Here is a 16,576-nt window from a genome sequence, read left to right as displayed (position 1 = left end):
TGTAGCAGCTGCAGTCATCAGTAAGTGAAAAGTATAATTATGATTTAAAGAACAAAATATGTATAAATGTGAAAAATTTGAGATAACCTTCCCTGACTAGCTAATACATATATTCCACTTTCATGGTTAATACAGTCTAAAAAAACATTGCTGACTTTCTGAATAATGGTATTAATCCTTTCAACCACTAGAGGCATACCATAGTTAACTGTCTATGCAGATATAAATGTGCTGCAACAACATGAATATTATCACTACTTACATTTCTGTAAAATCAAATCTGTAATAGTTCACTGCAATGTTAGAATATGTAGAGTAGTAGTCCAAAGATTAAGCTCCACCCTTTTTAAGTGAACATCTGTAATATTGTCAGCAGATTCCACAGAGTTTTAACAAGTACAACATACTAAAAAAAAAGTGAAGGGTAGTACAACAGTAAAGATTTCCCCTTAACTTCCTGTGTGACTGTGTAAAGGGCTGTTCTAATACTCGGCACATTACAGGGATGACTATTCAGTTAAAATGGCTTGAGGCCTGCATTATTGGTGAGTAAAGCTTCACTCTTGTTGAAAAAATTTTGTAATGAGCAATTTGAAGTAAAAACAAAAACTTTTGAGTAAATCTTAAAAAAAAAAATGCTCTAAGAAGGAAGTTGCGATTGGATAAAGTTATTTACAAGTGAAAAAAATTACCCTTGAATGTAAAACACTGTTACTAGTTACAGAAAGCATATTTTAAAGAAAACAGGAGTATTAATAAAGTTTTAAGCCTAAAACTAAACAAGTACAATATTTAAGTATAAAAAATGCTGTATAAAGAAGCAGCACATTTTAAATGTTAGTTATTCACGCTGAAAGTACAGATGGCTACTGACATGTAGTGGAGATTAGTGGGTAAACCCAATGCTAACAAGACTTTAAAGTAACACTGAAAGTAAGAGAAAAGTCATTTACCTGTTATACTTTGAATGGTTGATTTAGTGAAGTGGTTTGGAATTTATTATGTATATATATTTTAGCAGTGGAAGTTGCTGAAACATTCATTAATTATAAACTGTGTGAAAATTAAACTGAGAAGAAATATTGCATGCATAACATATGCATTATTTGGCAGTAAATGACTTGAGAGATATTTTAGCATTTGGAAGTGTGGTGTCAGATTTCTGTTTCTTCTTATTTATCTTGGTCCAGTTATTCTTTTCCGATAACCTTTTTAAGCTTTGTGAATTCCAATCCATATTCTCAGGAACAGAGATAATGTCATCGTTTTTAATAAAGAACGAGAGTTCATAGGTTAGTACTAAGCTAACTGCCCTTGCGAGCCATTTTAAGCTTAGCCAAGATTCAAACCCTGCACCTTGTGTTTGTAAGGCAAACACCTTAACCATTAGGCCACCCTCCGAACAATCCAAATTATTAAAGGCTCTCACCTCATTAGAGAGGTGTACTTTAACCCGAGCTGGATAGATAACTTGTGCTTTTATATTGTTTTGTTTGAGTAGTTTGACAATGGGCCAGCATTTATTTCTCATGTCCAAAACTCTCATAGTGTAGTCATTATCAAGTCTTATTTGACTGTTTAAACTTTAATGGCACTTTCCTCCATGCGGTTCTAAGGACAAATTCTTTGTCAATATATGAAAATTTTTACCACAATTGATCAAGGAGGTGATGATGCTGATGTGGTGACTGGTTTCCCAATGGCTCAGTGAGCCTTTTCTATACCATACAAAAGTCCTTCCTGTAGGTCTAAAAATGCAGGGATCCATTTGCTAAGAAATGAAACCATGTCATCTTCCTCAATTTTCTCAGGAAGACCAAAAATTCTGACATTACACCTTCTTTCCCTATTTTCCAAGTCATCCAGTTTATTTTGTAGCCAAATATTTTGTTTTAAAAGAAAGTCAGTTTGGAGTTCCTCTTCCTTTAATCTGCCATCAATGTCAGATAATGCATTTTCAGTATCAGAGATTTTAGTTTGGTACTGCTGCAGTAATTCCTTCAAGACTTCCATTTGAAACTGTTCTCCTTTAGGTTTTCTAAGTTTAGTTGGAAGGCATCCATTTTTAAAGAGTTCCTGCAAGGTGGATGTAATCAGCTGCATTTCCTTTCTCAAGGTAGTGTCAGAGTGAGATTGTTTGGATGTGCTCATTTCTGTGATGAAAAGTCTCCAGCAGATTTGACAGGAACATTTTAAAAATAGTCCAAAACTGAGACAAGTGTAGAGGAAGTTAAGATTAGATTTTTAGTAAAAAAACAACTCCGGAATCTAAGTATTTCCTGTCTGAACATCTGATTTTGAAGAGCTCTGAAAAGGTGCTGTTAACAGTCAGCCATCTTGGCTCTGCATCTGAGAAATACTGGTTTTGAAATAATTTTATACTGTTATATGCAGTTTATAAACTTTAATCTGGTCATAAGCTATTTTATAATGCTTAAATTTGAATAATTCTTAACACGTATTTTATAATATTCTTATTTTAAGACACATAACTAACCATTCTTTTTAGTGCATATAGGGGTACTAAAGTTTATTTCTAGTCTTATTTTATAATACCTTATATTTGGAAAAATACAAACAAGTCAACAATAATGTGACTTTTGTAATAGAAATATGAGAGAAGTCCTTGACAGCTACTGGTACTAAAAATCTACCTTTAAGGAGCACATTATAGAGTCCGAAGTTAACACATATGGTAGGAGGTGTTATATAATCTATGAGAGCAAAATATATGAACACGTGATACTATTTTTAAATCTATATTCACCTCATCAACATGAACTTATTGTGGCTATGCATCAATTAATAAATACATCCACAAAGTATTATATAATTGAAGGAGCCTGGAATTCAAACGCTGATCTTCTTAAAGCTAGAGCTACAAATACTAAATCGTATAACCTAAATGCATCTTTAGTTATTTTGGACCTGATTCATGATCCTGACCAAATAAACCCATATTTAGCTACTAAAAATACTCTTCAAAATCTAGCAATGCATATTACTCTCACTGTCATAAAATGTGGTCTAGGCTAGATTTTTTGTTATATCCAGTAAATTTATGGACATAATAAACTTAAACAAACCTCAATCCTTCTCTGATCACTCCAAAATTATCTTAGAACTAGATGTTATAACAGAATTAAAGCACATTTAAACCATACAATTGACTTGATTATTTCCTAACCTTGTGAAATTACTTTTTACTCCAAGTGGAAAATAGTGAGATACCCTTTGATATACAATGGGCAGCATTGAAATCCCAAGTAATGGAACTGCTTATCAGTAAAGTAACTTATTAGAAAAGACAATATAAGCAGAAAGAGACTGAACCCAAGTGCAGACTGATAGAAATGGAAACAAACCAATTTACTCATCAAGATCAAAGTATTTATGACCAAGTCATGAAAACAAAAAAATAATTTCATGTATTTGATATTTCTTAAATATCTTGGTACAATGACAAGTATTCTGTATTAATTAAAATATTAAAAGATATTATAAAAAATTAAAATATTAAGTAAAATATTCTGAGTGCAAATCCTTTAGCTAGATTGCTATAAATTAATAATCTGCCTAGTATAACCTCTATACATTATGAATGTAAGACTTTTAATAAAATAAACTAAAATATACTACTCTTTGTTAATATATACGCTGAAATGTATTCCAAATATAATATAAATTTAAACTGAATATCAATTTGTATTTAAATTAACTTCAGTTTCAAAACTAAATTCTGTGCAAAATAAACAACTGAGTGCATTCAGTGTTAAACTGTTAATACCTTACAAACCAACTGGCTCTGATGGATTAAGTGAGGAATTCTATAAATGCTTAATATCTAATTTAGCCAAAATCCTACTAAAATTGTTTAATAATTTTCAAATATCTGGAATTTCAGATCTCTGTTTAAATGGTTCTAAAACTAGTTTTATCCTTAAGCACAACAAGGATCCTACTGACTCTATAAATTATAGACTGATATATATATATATATATATATATATATATATATATATATATATATATATATATATATATATAATGAATAATGACCCCAAAAATATATGCCACCCTGATGGATTTGAAAAAAATTCTTCCATCAATAATTTTCCTTACAAATCTGTTTTTATTAAATGCACACAGACCAATGATCATACACTTCCTATCTGATCACTACAAATTCTTTATACAAAGCTAAATCATAAATATTTTGCAATAGGTGTAGATGACTCTAAACCATTTGATCCTCTTAAAGATGGAACTACAAATATTAAATCATATGAAGATTAATTTTACATGCAATGTAATGGGACTGTAGGATATTCCTGAGGATTTTATAAAAGCTACTGAGGTGTTTTATTTAAATGTTTGCACAAAAGTCTAAATTAATATAACTCTCTCTAAGTCATTATCCATTACCAGTGGATCCACTCAAGGCTGTCACCTCTCTCTTTACCTATCCATTATAGATATCAAACCATTATTTACATCTGTCATACAAAAATCTTACTGCTAATCTCCAAAATTTAATATGGATATCCCTTTAACATTTGCTGATCATGTTAACCTATACTTTTCAACCTTGAAATCAGATATTCCTAAAAGTTTAAAACAAATAAGTTATGTATTCAAACCTTTCAAATAATGAAATAAATCCTTATCAATCCATAAGCATACCTTTATGCAGTAGATATTTTTCAGTAGTAGGATTACTATGTAATGATAGTAAAAAAATCTGTTATTAAATATTTAGGGATTCTTTTTAATCAGAATTATACCTTTAATCTTTAAATATAAAGAAAACCTGGTTAAATATTAAACATATTATAAAATAGGGAAAAGTGAACATATGTTTCTTATCAAAAATTGCAGTACTTAAAATAAATATATTACCTAGGATCCTTTTTCCATTTTAGGTAATCTTTCTGTACTATATAAAATAAATGTTTTAATGAAATTAACTCAGTACTGGTGAAATTTATGTGGTCACAAGTCTGTCATAATGAAATATAGTTAATGATTCCTGTCTCCAAATCAAGGGGAGCTAGGTCTACCAGATTTTAATTATCTATTCATAAATACCGGTATAATCCTAAATATAGTAATTAGCCTTTAAATAGAAACTGCTAGCACCCGCACTGGGTTACAGTTTTGTAAAATCAAGTTGTCCTACAATTACAACTCATCAGCTCTTGTATTTTAAAATAAAGTACTTAAAAATTAAAGTAACAAAAAGAGTTCTAATAATTTACTTATTGAAAACATAAATTAACATTCTAAATTTAAACTATTCTTACAAAATTTCACTAACTATTAATCTTAATTTTAAAACAAATCAAATTGTAGACCTTAAGAACTTTCCAATAAATAAAAATAATGCAGACTGTTACTTCATTAACAGTAAGTTCAACAGAACTGATAAGGTAAGAAATGAAGCTGTCTAATGATTTTCTCTTCATTCTAAATCAAATGATGTACTTATTAAAAGAAAATGAATCTTGGACATCCAAACATTGAATAATATGAAAAATGTAATAACTTCTGAGAATATCTAATAAACGATAAATATATTTCAAATTCCTACAAATATATATTGCGTATTAGATATTCAGACACCTTTGTATATTCATCTTATTGGAAAAATAACCACCCCCTCAGGAAATGAAATTTGAAAGTTATTCAGTTTAATATAAATTATATTCCCCTTAAGTTATTCTGTACTGAGTTTATGATTTTAAATGATGACTATATGTCCCCAACTAAACTAGCACCTGTCTTTGCCACATTTTCATTATATTGTAATTCCTGTAACTATCAGAAAGCAGATATAACTTATGTCTTGTGGAAATGTATCTACACTACCAAATTGTGGGAGCCCTTAATAATAAGGTTACAAAAGTAGAATATAATGAAGAAAACATTTCCAACATTTTTTGTTACTACATACCCACCAATAAAACTTTCACACAAAAAATATGTATGCACTAACACAAATGTTTGTTGATTAAACTTTATATTACACAAAACTGGCTTGATGATGAAAATATGTCTTGAAATGGCTTTAAAGATATCATCAAGGTCTTTAAAATATTGTTTGAGGAAAAACATATCTGTTTTTTCATGGAGTGTTGGCCAGGGATGTCTAATATTATTATGTAACTCTGGATAAGATTCCACTGCATAACCAAATTTTATTAACCCTCTTATGGTTCATTGTCTTATACAAACCTTCATTTTGCCTCCTCTTTCCACTTTCATATAGCCTTACACCCCCAAATGAACTCTTCACATCTCACAACAGAACCTACTGCAAGTTTATATGCCCAATAAAAATACTGGCAAACTACTCTACTGCTGTACCATAGCAAAGGCCTGGAACAAATTATTACCAAATATCAGATCTATCCCTAACACCTTTAAAATAGCTCTCAAAGACAGCTTCCATAATTCTTGGTCTTGCTCTAGCAATGACCCTGCATGACTTGTATATACTAAGTTTGTAGTCCTTTCAGCTTCCCATGGACTTCTTACTCTGGGATCATTTTCCATTCACTTTCTACTAGGCTTTTCCTTCTGTACATGTTTTTATACTTACAACTTTTCTGTCATTTGTTACTGTTTGTGCTCCATTATCTTGTATATTATACATTTTTATGCTGTTTTCCTCTTTTGGAACTGGTTTTAATTTTTGATATATTGTACCATGTATGTTCAAAGTTCATATAACCTTCATTCATTTGTAACCATTTTAAATTAATTTTAGTTATGTTATCTTGCTTGATATGTAATAATTGTCTTTATTATTTACTGTTTTTTGTTTCACGTATTCTTGGAGATTTTCTCCTCAGGCCTCTGCTGAAAAGGGGCCTTTTTGACAGTCTGACAAACATGGTTAACAAATGTCAATAAATTAATAAATAGTACGCATTGTATAAAATCCTTTTTATTTACCAATTACCAACTTGCACTCATTTCTTTATTCTCCCATTTACAGTATAAACGTCCTCCATACATTCTCCACTGGAATCCTCATACCCATTTCTTTTGCCCAGTGGGAAGACTGTTATTAGTTAAGAGGTCTGTAATCTGCCTGAATTGTTACAGGAAATGTGGCTAATATATTAAGCGGCACCATATAGAATCCTTAAAATGCTATTGTGACAAATGATCCTTTTCATAGTTTGCTATGGGAATAGTTTGTTGCATTTTCTTAGTAGATAAGCCTACAGTATGAATCTAAGCATCTTGAAGACTAGTTTTGCTAGTAGTGCATTAATTGCAGTTGTACACTGAATCACTTGGCTTTTATCTTGATGTTGAGTGTTTATTAATGACTTGTGGAGTCGTTAAGCTTAATTTGACTGAGTACAGCAAATACAGAATCCACACCAAAAAAAAAAAAGACAAAAAGATATGTCACAAAGCAGCTTCTTTAATTTTCCAAGACCGCTCATTCAGTAAGCATTGCGTCTAATGCTAGACTTCCTCAGACTGCATGAGACTAAAACAAAACACTTTTTTATACAACAAAAATCAATTGAATAATTAAATAATTCAATTAATCCAAATAACACAATTTAAAGGCATCTTTGTAATCTCAGATACATACATAAATAATAAAAATGTATGGTTAGTAATATACATATAAATCAATATTTAATATTTTAACCTTTTTGTTTTTAGGTATATTTTAACATTTTCTTTATCACTGAGGCCAGGGGGAATACTTGCATTCATTTTAACTATCCAGCATTATTCCTTCCATTCTAGTTGTTCTTCAGTTTCAAGTCTAGTATCAAAATCCAGTACCTTGTCCAGCACTAGAAATCTAGGCACCCCTTTGCATTTAGTAATACTATAATGGTGACCCCATGTTTTAGTGGTAGCCCCCTTTTTTATAGCATAAAATGTTAATTTATTCTCCTGTAGAACTCCCTAGTAGTTCTACCAATATAATATGAAGTACATTCTGAACAAAGAGATAAACTATAAATTTACATCTACAAACATTGGTGCTCAAAACTTTAACTCTAGTGTTACTAACATAAATTTCTACTAGACCCTTGAATAGAAACTTACAATAACTACAGTTCAGAACACTTCTGAACCATTTCTTTTTGTTTACCAAAATATTTAATTTTATCCTGAAAAATATTTTTAAAGTTCTTTCCTCTTTTGTTTATAAATGTGGGAGCATGACCTACCACTTTTCTAACATCAGGGAAACTACTTAAGATTTTCCACTTGTCCCTTAAATTCTTAATTTGCTTACTATTAAAGGAATAGGGGACAACCATCCCAGTCTCATAGCGATTGTTTTTTTTTTCTTGTTGGTAATGCCTAGTAGTGTTTGGTTTATTCATTTTACCCCTATTCTGCTTAAATTCATTAAATGTTTCTTTAACACTATCATCAGGATAGCCCCTAACCATAAATTTGTCAGATGGGGCTGTGCCTTCAAGAATAAATCAACACAGTCTGTTAAATCACTAATCCTTTTCAATTGGTCCTTAACAATATTGTATTTCATATTCATTGCATGCATACTGCCATACTCTTAAGTACTGTTTTGGATTTTCTTTTTATAAATTTTAGTAAATTCTTATATACCTCAATATTTAAAAAATGAATGCCCTTCAAATTGTAAAGAAGTAAAATTCAAATATTGACAAGCATTATTAACATTTAAAAAAACATAGCAACCCCTCTTGGTGACCTCTCCAAATAAAAAAGAGGTTATTGATAAAACTGCCATAATATAAAACATGACAATAATATTCATTTTTCATAATATGTTCTCTTTTTCAAGCTGTCATAAATTGGTGCAACTAGGGGCCATAGTGGCCCCCTCACAGCAATGCCATTTGTTTGTTGAGAAAAAGACGCACTGAATTCAAAAAAATTATATGACAATACGACATCAAAAATTTCTAAAATCAGCATCATAAAACTCGGAAGTTAATAACTACATTCTAACATACTCAGCACCAATAATATTTGGTATTACAGTAAACAAGGACTTGATTTCCATAGTTACCAAATAATCCGATTCAAATATCTCAAGTTCCTTAATAATTTTCGTTAAGGCAGAAGTGTCACGTATATAGGTGTTACTAGTTTCTACTACCGTTTGTAACTTTTTATCAATATATACAGCAATAGCCTCTGACTTACTGCCACCACTGGCAACAACAGGCCTCAGTGGTGGGCAATCCAAGGCTTTGTGTACTTTTGGCAGGTCAAAAATCTTACTGATTTTGGGATTGTTCTTGGATAAGAAGCTAGCCTCTTTAGTTTCAATGTGACTTAGTGTTCTATCTTAAAGCTACGCCTGTACATTACCAGCCTATCTTCTGATAAAGGCAATACTATTGTAGAGGCAAAAGATTGAATGCTCTACTTTCAAATTGTTTAATTACAATTAGTTGTGATGCTAAGTGGAAAGTGAGGTTCCCTTACACTTGCAAGGTTAAATTTACACATTTACCTACAAAGTGCACTATACTGTGCTAACATACTATAAATTCTCTTAGATATAAGTGCTGTGTTTAATCTATAACATGCTTTTGCACTGATCCTAAGACTTGCAGTTTATTGCAAATATCCTGCTTACATTTTTTCTAACCATATAACTTACCTGCACCATCCTTTCCTAACTGTACCTGGCATCCTCAAACTATTCCATCACTCCTGTCCTTCTACCCCAGTCTGCCCTTATCTCCACGCTTCTTGAACATCTCCTATCTCTGTCCTTACAGTTATCTTCCTCAACAAGTTTGACCAGCAGTATACATACTTTTATTCTCTTTTTTCTTACAGTTACCACAAACAAAGACCTTGCACTATCTCACCTCCATCCCTCATAAGACCTGGTCTGGAATACTGCTGCTTTATGGTTGAAAATTATTCTTGTGGCGTGCCTATTAGCTACTGAAGTTTATTGTATGTTCACTTTAAAAAAATATAATATCTTGAACTTGTCTGATTTCCCAAATAAATGTTTGAAGTACAGGTTGTAGTGAGCACACTACTCTGTGGCCCACTCACCCCCAGTTCATAATGCCAATATACTGCTTCCTTTGTCTTAAAACAATCTGCAGCTTATTATTTCAGTTTCCTATCTAATGCCACCACTTCTATACACATGATTACATATTTCACTTTTTTAGCTGATCCCTTTAGTAAGCATTTAACATTTCTCTCTTAAATCAGCCCTTCATATATCAGTCATATTTACCTATTCTCACACTTTGTAGGTGGACTCATAGATTTGTGATATTGTTTTGTTTCTGTTTAGTTTCCTGCTTCTCATAGCTCAGCCCACTCAGTTTGCCCTCTCTGCATTCAGGCTCATTCCGCTCCCCTACTCTACTCCCATTCTGACCCACCACCCACATCAATAACCCCCACATCAATTACATTTATAGCTAATCTTTTTACCCCACCCCCTGTACTCCCACTACCTACACCCTCAGCCAATCATATCCTGTCTCTCCTACCCTAACCCCTCCCACCTCGTTAAACACTACCTGTTCATAGTAATTTGTGAGGCTGAAGAGGTTAGAATAGATAGTATAACTAGGAAAGGAGGTAGTAAGCAAAGTGAGGAAAGCAAAGGATTGTGGGGGTGAGAGGGAAAGGTTTCAAGTGGGATAGTTGCAGTGACAGGACCAGGAGCTTAATAGGTAATTTCTGAGAGTTTTTTGAATTTTTGTGCCTGGGTAATATTTCTGAGGATCATAGGGAGATTATTCCATGAGAGGATGAGGAAGTAACTACAGAGGTTTTATCCAATTGTTTTTTTTAGTTTGTACATCTATAATAGACTTTGGTTAGAGCTTCTGAGGGACTGCGGGTAGTTGTAGAGGTGAGGCAAGAGAGGATATACTAGGGCAGGTGGAGGGCTTTTTCAGGATAGAGTGGATGATGAGAAGTTGAGTAAACTGAGTTGGTTAAGAAACTCTAGCCAGTTTAGAGACTGGAGAGCATGACAGTGGTGTGATTTTGTAGGCAGATTAGCTGCAAATCTAGCAAATTTGTTGTATGGGGTTTTGAGTTTGGAAAGTAGAGAGAACTGTAGGTTAGCTAGTAAGTTATCTGAGAGCTGTAAAAAAGGTTTGGGAGAAGGTAAGCTTGGGTAAGTAAGAGTCTAGAGTAAGGAACCTTTTGTTTCTGTAAAGAAGGCTGAGCTTTTGGTGAGGTTTCTTGATGCAGTGGTGTGCATGAAGGTGACATTTAAGCTGGTTGTCGATTACTCCAAGGAGCTTAATGTTGGATTCAGCTGAGATAGTAGTGCTGTTAAAGGAAGTGATGGTGAAAGATGATGATAGATGGTAGAGAGATGTGGGTAGGAAAAGGAGAAGTTGTGTCTTTTAGGATTTAGTACGAGTTGCTTGTTAGAAAGCCAAGTTTCAGTGAAATTCAAGGAAGTTTGAGTCAGGATAAGTAGGTCAGAGGGGTTGTCAGCAATGGAAATGATAGTCATCTGCATACTGTATGAAGGGTGACTGAAGACAGGATGTGTTAAGGTGGTTAGTAAAGATGTTAAAAATAGTCTTGTGGTATGCCCATTTTTATGGGGAGAAAGAGCAGAGAGCCATTTGACTGATTGCGGTCTGTGAGGTAGCTGGTAAACCAGAAAATTGTTGCTGGGGAGAGGTTAGATGATGAAGTTTGGAGAGGAGGATGGTGTGAGAGATAGTCAAAGGCTTTGGAGAGATCTACGAAGAGGCAGGACACTAGTTTATTATTGGGAGATGGAGTTAGCAAAGGAAATGAGAGCAGTAGTGGTGCTGTGGTGGGGGTGGAAGTCCTGCTTGACAGGGGTGAAGAGGTTTTCCTGAATGAGGTATGCTAGGATTTGTTTATGGACACAGTGTTCAAGAATTTTGCAGAGCAGAGAGAGTATGGCAGTGAGTCAATAGTGAGGGAGCTCTACAGAGTTTCCAGCTTTGTGGTTGGGAATGGTGTGGAATTTCTTCCAAAGAGTAGGGAATGTAGATTCACTGATTGAGCAGTTGATGAGGACGGAGAAAGGGTATGTTATGACTTTAGCAGCAGACTTTAGAAAGAGTGGAGGTAAGTTGTCCGCTGATGGGATTTAGTGAGAATAAGCAGTTTTGTACTATGGGGTTGTAGGAGGTTGGTTTGATTGGAAGTTGATATAAGTTGCTGATGGTACAGATAGTCTGAATTGAATGTGAGAGCAGTTTCTAGGGGGTGAATTATTAGGGCAGGGTTTAGGTGTAGATGGATTTCCTGTGTAGAGGATTTGGTTGACTGCATTCCAGAAGTTTGGGGGATTTCTGGGTTTGGTAGTTTGGGATGTGAGGTAGAAGTTCTTTTTGTTATCAATGTTCATGCGTTTTCATGTGTTTTTATCCAATTTCCATAGTACCCTTTTTTTTTTTTGGAAGTGTGTGCGGAATTGTCTTTGTCCAGAGATTCCATGCAGGACCTCTGTTTGTTTGGAATTAGAGACTGGGTTGACTTGCTGAGCTAGGGAGAACAGCATGATTTAAATGACAGTTGTAGGAGGGGCCAGGGAGTTTAAAGTGTTTTGGAAGATGGTGATGAATTGAACAGCTTCATGAAGAGAGAGTGAAGAGAGGAAGGACCAATTGATTTCAGAGAGACCATTACTGAAGGTAGAGACTGTTACTGAAGGTAGAGACCGTTACTGAAGGTAGAGACTGTTACTGAAGGTAGAGACTGTTACTGAAGGTAGAGACTGTTACTGAAGGTAGAGACTGTTACTGAAGGTAGAGACTGTTACTGAAGGTATCCGGGTTGAAGTTGACTAGCTTACAGCATTCCTTCAATTTATGAGATGGTGAGGTGGGAGGAGAATCTTTGGATGTATGTTTGGGAGTGATCACTAATAGTCTGACAGGTATTTTGGGTGGTGGTAGAGGTTAGGATGGGAGACAAAAATCCACTCAAGGATATAGGTGGTATTAGCGGGTTTGTGGAGAAGTGGGAGAAGAGATAAGATGGGTGTAGTCATAGAGGTGTATGCTGGTAGTGGTGGAGTTAGAGGTAAGGGCTAGCCAATTGATGTTGACATCACCTAGTAAGATAGCTTTATTTGGTATATTGTCAGACATCCATTGATGAATTTGTTGCAGTAAAGGTATGTTATTTCAACATTGTATGTAGATGGCAACTATAGCTCTCCACACCCCTTCAATTCCTAGCTTCTTGTAATCTGTCACTGGTATCCTCCATTCTACTACCTTTTTATCTGAACCAGACCCACACTGTATCTTGACATCCTAAATGCTATGAATTTTCTTAATAGACCACCAATAACAGATCTTGTACATTGTTTACCACTTTGTTGTTACCTTCTGCCTCAGTACTTGCTACTTAGTAGAAATGCCTTGAGTTCTACTTTACTTGTACTGTATCTGCTTAACACTCGGTTGTATAAACTTTTACTTTGATTTTTGTATTTTGCTTCTCTTTTTAATTGCATATATTTTTAATTTAATTCTAAAACTGAATTGTTGACTATTGAAATTTATTTCACCTTGGTGAATTCATCTACTTGCATAATTTGTTCTGTGGAACTTTTCTCCCTGCGCCTCCGCTGAAAAAGAGCACAAGGTAAGTCTGACTATCCCGGTCAACAAATGTCAAATAAAAAAAAAAATCAAATGTAGGTTTTGCCATTATTTATGATGTATTTTGGCACATTTGCACATATATAAAGTAGTCGGTTATCGTTTGGCATATATGTAAACAGTTTGTTTCTTCTTATACTTGTATTCTTTTTCTTTATAAGTTTATTAACAGACAAAGTTTTTTTAAAAAAAAAAAAACATATATTGAATAGGATATAGCAGGAAGAAAAATGTCATGGTGTTGAATGTATTATGGAAGCATACAGGAAAATCTGTATAGAAGAGAAAATTGGTAAAAGAAAACGAAGTCTATTTTTTTTATTTTTTTTATTTTATTTACTATTTTTTCTACATTCCAGACTATTGCCAAAATAAAAATGATTTGGACTGGCCTCACTGAAGCACAGTCTACAATCGTATATGTAATTGCATGCAAATAAGTGCAATTTAAATATGAATATGGCTAACTGCAATAATTACATTTCTGTGAATTGTATGCTTCTTTCACTGGTATCATGATCACACCCTATGTGCCACACCCAGCACGTCTGGCATTTATATACTAAACTGAGACTTCAGGGCTTTATCCTTGTTACTAATCTGCAGAGGAGAAGAGGAACATGGAAGTTTTTAGTTCATTACTATTGTCCTTTGTGACTGTGTCTGAACATTGTATATGGGGGGGGGGGGGTTATGGTAAGGTAATGTATGGATAGCCCATTAACTTTTTTCAAGGCAGCCTGTACTTACTAATGGGTGTAGGCAGCAACTGTAGAACTGAAACTGTAAATACAATTTTAATGTACATACATATCTGATTCAAAATTAAAAATGCCACAGTGTTTTAATTTCTGTAGGTGAAGCGAATATCTTCTGTATTTTTGTGATTTATAAAAGCTGTACGACTTTTTTCTCCTTGTAGAATGAAAAAGTGCTAATATATTACTTTATAGATGTATTTTTAATCTTCTCCGTATCTGTAATAACTGTGGTGCTTTTCTACCCAGGGCCTCCATTGAAAATGGGATCAATCCCAGTTGGACTATCACAGTAAAGGTAGAGAAATAATGCCATAAGTGTTTTTGCAGAATCAAAGGCTTTCAATAGTATTCCACCTTATAACCATAGCTCTGTGACAGCATATTAAAGAATATTACTGTTTTACTATAATTATTGTAATACATTCTCTGTTAAGACCAAGAGTAAATTATAATTTTTTTTACTTGTATATGTGTAAGATCAAAATGTTGATTTTCTATATTTTTCTTACTCAGTTGATGACTGCCAAATCTAAGTTACTGTGTCTTCTGGTCTGGGATAGCAGCAAAGGGTCCTGCTTACCCATCTTGTCAAACACACGTGTACCTGTACAAACAGATACCCAGGACATGTAAGTACATTTTTCAAAGTGTTGTACATTTATACAGTAAGTAGGGAGAGACTATAAGAATCAAACCCAGGACGCAAGAACCTTATCTATACAGCTCCTATTGTCAGTCACCCGAGTTCTACTGCTAAGCCATTATGCTGTATTGAGTTGTTGTAATGTTTCCGAAACATTAGTATTTAAAAATCCCATTATATAAATAAATGCATACTGAGCTTGTGCTTAGAGTTACCTGAAGTTTTAAATGTTGAATTAGTCTCGTATTAAAAAAAGGAATAGCAGCTTCTATAGTACAATCGGCAAGAATGTCCAAACACCCAAATTAAATTATGGAGATCTATGTATGTCTAAATATATCCTCGGGTATTATGACACTACCATTTCATACAGACACATAATTGGATGTCAAAGATAATTACATTATTCAGAATTAGCTGTAGCATGCAGTGCGAATGTTCACGAATTGTAAAAATAGTGACAGTGAATGGAAAGCAATTCCTATCAGGCAGCTGAATCATAAGAGAATGGCAGGCAACAAATTGCTAGTGATGTGCTTGAATATAATGAATAAGCCGATAACGAAAAAAGCCAAGAAGATATACTTGTTATTACAGTCCCACTATACAGAGCGAGTTGTAATTAGAAGATATTTCACAGCTACCTACAGGGAAGCAACTAAAATACGTTTCTGTCTTGACATTTTTACAACACTATCAAACTGCATTTTTTTTTTTTAAATTCTTTTTTTTTTTTTCTTTGGAGTTTCTCATAATGACCTCAAAATAACAGGTTCCAAAAACTGCTCACAGTTTTGATAATTTTAGTTTTAAATTGCATATTTGCATTGGGATTCACATTTCTAAGCTCAAGAAAAAATTCTATTTATTAAAATTCAGAGTATATACTTTGCAAAAAAAATAGAATGGTTTTAAGAAAATTAAAGTGAAATGTGTGCAGAAGTGCTAGTAAAATGCATAGCTGTTTTAATTTCGGTGCTAATGGTTTGCAGGTATACCAAGTTAGAAGAGTCAAGCAGTCTGCTTGGATATGGAAGTGACCTCCCCTAATACAACATTTTACGAGTTTACTTAAATGGCTGGAATGCAGTCATGAGCCTAATCTGTTAGAAAATGGTGCTACTGGACATGCATGTGTGGTGACAATATAGATTACGTTCATAGGTGATGGCTTTAGTTTTATAACCTGGTAGAGTGTGTAGTCAAGGACCTTTTTCAGCCGTGACATACCATAAGCTAAGCACTATATAAAATTATAAAACAGAAACATATTATATCATAGTACATATCCTAGTGAAAGTAACACTATAAGGGAATCACATGTAAACGTGTCAGTATAACACAAAAGTCCATACTGTAACACATCATAGAACAAAGTAATAGTACAGTGACATAATGGTATTGCACATATGTTAATACACAAAATCAGTTAATTTTTCTTTTTATATTCATTTATTTTATCACTTATAAGATGCAGTTATACTGAATGCCCTTAAGAGCCATTTTGTATAGTATCAACTAGGCAGCGATAAACAGATGTA

General features: G+C 33.5%; 1 long non-coding RNA gene across 1 annotated transcript in view; it reads left to right on the top strand.

Annotated features, from left to right (window-relative positions):
• LOC122790347 overlaps positions 1–16,576 on the top strand; it is a 255,301-nt gene that overhangs the window by 156,701 nt on the left and 82,024 nt on the right. Inside the window, exon 2 of the long non-coding RNA XR_006363000.1 lies at positions 14,906–15,021. This is a non-coding gene — a long non-coding RNA (uncharacterized LOC122790347). The remainder of the gene's footprint in view (positions 1–14,905; positions 15,022–16,576) is intronic.

The sequence above is a fragment of the Protopterus annectens genome, chromosome 16.part0 (assembly GCF_019279795.1).
Source record: "Protopterus annectens isolate FY-2018-M chromosome 16.part0, PAN1.0, whole genome shotgun sequence".
NCBI classification, from domain to species: domain Eukaryota; kingdom Metazoa; phylum Chordata; order Ceratodontiformes; family Protopteridae; genus Protopterus; species Protopterus annectens.
The sequence above is the reverse complement of the archived record's forward strand: the minus strand, read 5'-3'. Positions and strand labels throughout refer to the sequence as shown.